The 6,063-nt window shown below is 42.9% G+C and overlaps 1 non-coding gene across 2 annotated transcripts; it reads right to left on the reverse strand.

Moving 5' to 3' along the window:
- Positions 1-232: 232 nt before the first annotated feature.
- LOC109775080 (uncharacterized) lies at positions 233-4,316 on the reverse strand. Of its 2 annotated transcripts, none has more exons than XR_006663766.2 (4): positions 3,734-4,316; positions 2,710-2,834; positions 851-1,854; positions 233-495 (listed from the first exon to the last, which is right to left on the reverse strand). It is a non-coding gene; the product is annotated as an uncharacterized protein (transcript). The 2 variants fall into 2 exon arrangements; XR_012184087.1 differs by having other exon boundaries at positions 851-941; positions 3,734-4,312.
- Between the last annotated feature and the right edge of the window lie 1,747 nt (positions 4,317-6,063).

Below are 6,063 nucleotides of genomic sequence, written 5' to 3' on the forward strand. Positions count from 1 at the left end.
CATGGGCCTGTCCCAACAATTTGGCCTTTCAATTTTCTAGGCCATGGCCCTTTTGTGGACCATTTCGTTAAGCCTTTTTGTTCAGGTTTTTCAGAAGTAAATAATGTTCCAGTCCCCTATTATTTGGGCCATAGCCTTTTTAGAGCCCATATATTATTTGGTCCAATAGAACATTTGGTCTTTTTATTCACTGATTTCCAATTTACACATTTGAACAGCAAACACTCAATAATTCTCTTGACTAAATGATTAAATTCAGAAATCATTCAGCCAAATACACAACAGCACATACAAGTCCGCACGTCCAACATCAACTAAAACAAGCAAAAACAAATACACAAGCACGATACACAAGCACATACAAGTGTGCTTACAAGCAAAAACAGATACACAAGCACCAAAACATGGTGCAACATCAACTAAAACTGTGGTGCGCATCTCCATGCCTCTTCCGATCTTCCGTCACAGCAACAGCAGCCCAAACAACATTAGATCCTGATCCAGATCACCAAAAAGAAACATTATTAAATGTTTAGAGACAATGCCATCAACATGAGGCGGTAATCCAACTTAACACTTTGTCAACATATTTTACATATGCAAATAACTAATTAAGCTTATACTGTATAAGTTTAAGATCCAAATGCAATGTGAAATTGAATTGCCAAATAGTAGCATGGTACATTGGTACAAGTGTAGGTCGTACAATGAGCGTCACCGTAACAGATTCACCTGAAGAAAAATACTACTCTACTACCACTACCATCGATTCAACTGACAGGATCTAACAATACTAGTGAGCGCACAGAGACTAACATCACAAGGCAGGAGAGATAGAGGGAACAGGGACCTGATGATGATAGTGTCGACGATGATCGGATTGGGTTAGCATCATTGAGGAGGTGGATGATTTACACACATTTGTCATCCAAAGTAAACTCCTGCATGATTAAAAAAACTACATCAAAACTTCTTCCAGTCAATCAAACAATAAAGATCAGTGTGGGTTATATAGAAGAGAAGAGATCGGTGTCCCTAGGAAGCACAACAAATGCTAAAAATCGTAACTAGACAATTAATAATTGTATCCTTTTGTACAAGCACATACGAATAGATAACATTTTTGGTACAACAGAGCAACTCCATATGAGGAGGAAAAGGGTTGTGTGATGAAAAGCTTACAAACTTGACAATCTCGCCACATTGTAAACCAGATATTAGTATGAGGAAGAAATAATAATCTCTCGCCACGATCGACTCTTGTAACTACTGTACGCAGCTCTATATGTACCATGTACTGAACACTAAGGACTTAACATGACACAACAGACACCAGCTACAAATCCCAGGCAATATCTACTAGCACAGTTAACCAGAACAATTACAAACAGAGTAGGAAATCATGAATGTGTAAATGCATGAATGGTTCTTTAGATCAACTTTAAAGCTAGCAGCAAGCATGTTTAGACAACTTAACAACATTAGTAATACTACTTCAGATTTGGACTAGTAGAAGGCCAGGCAGAATTCTGAGAACTTTATTGAATTCATTCAATAGAGGATAGCACAAACAAAAAACAAACTGTCAAAATGAGTCTTTGTTCTTAACAGTACAGAGCAATCATGACTGGAATTGTAGATGTTCTGTCGGTTATACTATATTAAACTGAGCCAATTATTGTAGGTGAAAGTAATGCTCCTAGTATATCATCATCATTAACATCAAACAATTCTGAATGTAATCAGAGGAAGCACAGCCCAATCATGTGCAATCAACTCATAATAGAAGGGTACAGATGATATCCAAATACAAGAACTTGTTTACTCCTGCAGATTTGCTTGCATGTTCAGAATCTGCAAATATTCAGAAGCATGTTCAATATACTTACTAAAAAATACTGTTAAATGTTGACAAGTTCAATCTTGTTAAATACTCCAAGCAAAATTACTCCACACATGTACAGTTCAATCTTGTTAAATACTCTAAGAAAAATTACTGGAGTACTGGAGTACTACAAGTTAAATGTAATCCAAGCACATTGAGAAGTTAACAGTAGTGCTGCTAACTTGGAGTAGCTTTGACTATGTGCAAAGCAAGATGGAGGGTCTAGCTTACTGCTGCTACTCCACATATCAAATTTTACTTAACAGAGCAAGATGGAGTAACCCAAAAAAATTAACAGAGCAAGCAAATGTACTCCAAATGGCAGTTCACCAGAGATTTTCAAGTTAAAAATACTCCCAGGGGTAAACAACAATGACATGGACGAAGTAAAGGATGGATGTTGTAAATTAATCCAGTAATTCTTTTTTGTTCTCATATTTTTCACCCTCGAGACACTGCCTAGAGCGCTTACAAGATGACAAAGTTAATTTTGCATAACACATATGGATTCTTATCTTCTTCAGTAAGAGGGGCACATTTACAGCTAAGCACGATGAAAGGGACCATCCAATTAAATTCCATTCTTATCTTCTTCAGTAAGGACAGGCAAAACATCCCAGCATATCTCAAGTCGATGAATTATTCTAGCAATAACCAAATTGGAAACATCCCTCGTTGTTCCATTTAACCATGCTACAAGACAGTAGAAGAATCACTCTTGGTGAATCAAATCATAACAAATCGAGCAATAGATACAAGAGGCACATCAGGCCTAGCCATTTTCGTTTCAGTAATTTAGAAAGAGGGGCGATGGGGCACAAAACCTTGAGGCCCTGTTATGGGGTTGTGTCTGATGAAGGTTGCCCTTTGGGGCGGCAGCTGCAGCTCCGCCAGATGCAGCAGCAGCACCTCCAACCGGCACAGCGGTGGCGGCAGCAAAAATGGTCACCTGTGTGACATTTCAGATCATCATTACAGAATTTTATTTATTTATTCAAGACACAAGCAGCAAAGATAGTGTCTACCTTCGCATATAGAACCGAGCATAGATTTACAGCACATTAATGATTCAAGTAGTTCAAGACTTAATTAATTTTTCAACAAGAGGGTAAGAGATATGGAACAAAAATGGACAAAAGGTGCCTATTGAGTGAGAGCAAGCAATATAAAGGGGCACAACTGTGTGAAACTGTTATCAGTATTGTTTCAAAGTTTATTGTGGCATATTTTTCATGATCAGCATGACTTCTTATAAATAATAACCAATAGTACTGCCGCCAGATGAGCTGCTTATACATAACGATAAGTCAACTAATAGCTACGTATAGATGATGATAGGCCATCTAATGTCTCAGTATTTCCCAAAATAATTGAGCTCAGGTTCAACATGGGATCAGCATATATATACCAAGACTTGGTGCGAGAGTATGGCATACAAGCGAGACGACATCACACTATTTTTGGCAATAGCAATGTGCCGTCTGATCCCACTAATGATTCCCAAATCCTAAAAATAGCAGTCACCCGTGAACCAGCAAGTCAACCTAGCACCTAAGATTCCAGTATCTGGACTAGCAGCACAATCTGCAAGAGCCAACTATATCAAGAGACATACTACCGAGTACTGACATACCACCAACTTGCTACGAAAGAAAGAATACATCTAAAAAGTCCTACCTAACGAGAACCTGCACCAAAATCTAGTTCTAGTCAGATTACGCAAGTACTGACATTTCACAAACGGCGTCGCTCTGGTGCTTGACGACTCTAGACAGCGCGGGGTAGCTAAGTCCAGGGAACGAACGCGAGCATGCGCAATTACGAAGGGAATGGATCCACGGGTTATACCTCGGGTGCCGTCGCGGAATGCCTTGGCGACGCGCTTGGGCGTCCTGCGCAGCCCCTCTCGGCGGTCGTCCTCGCCGAGCCCCGCCAGCAGCGCGCGCACCGTCTTGGCGCGGTAGGGCCCGTAGAGGTACTTGGCGTGGAAGTCGTAGAGGAAGAGCGCGGCGCTGCGCCTGATCCGGGAGACGGCGTCCAGCTTCCCCCACGGTAGGCCCAGCACCCTGTACCTGAAGCACTCGGGCCTGGTCTCGCCGCTCCACATGAAGATGTACCCCGCCGGCAGCGGCCGGGCGTCGTCTTCAGGGTGGTCCGCCGCCGGCTGAGGCCCCGGGCTCTTGCGCGCCGGAGGGGGGAGGCGTCCGTCGCCATGGACACGGAGGCGGAGCGGGGGAGAGCGGCCTAGGGCTTTGGATCTCCATCTGGATCGGGGAGACGAGGTGGATGGCGGCACGATGCCGGATGGCGAGGGGAGTGAAGGGATCGGGGTGGGTGGGTGGGAGACGAGGGCAGGGGATGGATAGATGGTGGGCAGGGCCCGAAATCACTGTTTTCACCTTGTCAGAAAACCATAGCACAAAATGAACTCGAAACAAAATTATTTCACGATCTGACCCTTTTAACAACATCATAGCCCGTGGCTTTTCATCCCCACATAAAAACGCCGAGTCAGCTCACGTTACTGCCGTGGCCCCACTCGCTGACGTGGCAGGTTCGAAACGCCAAGCCAGATTGCAGCTTTGGCGTTTCTGGCCAGGCTGAAAACGCCGATGGCCATGGCGTTGCTACACTTGATATAGTACGTAGTACAACGTCCTCGGTGCCACTAGCTTCACTGTTGGTGTGGATATATAGTGAGACGTCCAGTCGATTCAGGAGGAATAATCACGCAGCCAGATGCATGTGTGCGCGCCGTGCAAATGCATGGCCCTGTCTCCCTACGCGTAGTGCTAAGCACACCACATGCATGGTGCATGCACGCATGCTGCTGCCAGGTGGTTAATTAATCGGAAACAGTTTAAAAGCAAGTCATCATTGGTTGCTAAACATACCAGCAGCATGGCCTTGTCATGTCGTCCCTCATACTCACGTCGATCGTGCATGCAGTGGTCAGTGGTCTGACCGACCCGCCAATTCAGGCAGGCAAGCACCACTAGTGGCATGCATGCCGTGCTGCTCTGAAGCTACAAGCAGGCGACGCATCATGAAAACGCCAAAGCTCCTGGCGTTGCTGTCCAGGGCAGAAACGCCAAAGCCCTCTGGCGTTTCTCACGTGGTCCGCAACGCAAGCTACCTCGGCGCTTCTTCTTTGGACAGGAACGCTAGCTAGCTTGACGTTTTCATTTTGGTCAAAAACGCCGCGGGCTATAGCGTTGCTAAAAGGGTCAGATCGTGAAATACTTTCATGTCGAGTTCAATTTGTGACAAAGTTTGCTAAAAGGGTCAGAATAGTGATTTCGGCCGTGGGCAGGGGATGGATGGATGGCCGCCATGTCATCGATCCGGGTCAGAGCTAGTTCCACCAATGAGAATAAAGCACAACCAATTGTGTTTTCATTTTTGTTTTTCATCTACTTTTTTCACATTAATAGGTACTAAAGTCAAATGCCCAATGTTATGGCAGCCTAAAGTCAAATGCCCAATGAGTGAAAAACAATGTTGCCTAAGGAAATTTTTATTTTCTTTGCACGGAAATTTCATTTTCCATTTTCCGAGTGCCCAAAATGAGTTTTTTTGTGAAGGACCTACCATATATTTGTTGCAAAACTGGACCAAATCAATTTTCTAAAATATTAGGCCATGTTTAATGCACAATTGACAAAATGTTTGGGTGCCAAAAGTTTTAATCCACCTCTCGTGAAAAAGAAAACTTTCCGCCGATTCAGTAGGAAGCGGGTCAAGTTTGAACTGCAGCTGCCTCATAGTTTGCTCTTTATTTTTTCCAAAAATCAATTTTAGGTACATAAATATATATTTAATCATATAAATACCAAAAGTTTGGCAAGATTCAACAACTAGCTAGGAACGATCATGCCCGCTGTTTTAACCGCATTTTGAAACGGGTATGAAAAATTCAAAAAAAAACAAAAAAATAGAAAACCTTCGCATTGTGTCATTATATGTGACAAAGTTACCAGGAAAAATAATAAACTTCTAATATTGTAATTAAAAAAAAGTGTTCTCGGAACTGAGCTATCATGTGTGAAGATTCATGGCTTTCAAGCCAAACGATCAATTTTATGGCCATATTCATGGCATAGTTTGTTAAAATGATCTCTTGTTGTGCACAAGGGGCATCTTGGAGTGGCAAACAATGTTGCTTAAGAAAGTTTTCA

This window comes from Aegilops tauschii, chromosome 5 (assembly GCF_002575655.3).
Source record: "Aegilops tauschii subsp. strangulata cultivar AL8/78 chromosome 5, Aet v6.0, whole genome shotgun sequence".
Taxonomy (NCBI): domain Eukaryota; kingdom Viridiplantae; phylum Streptophyta; class Magnoliopsida; order Poales; family Poaceae; genus Aegilops; species Aegilops tauschii.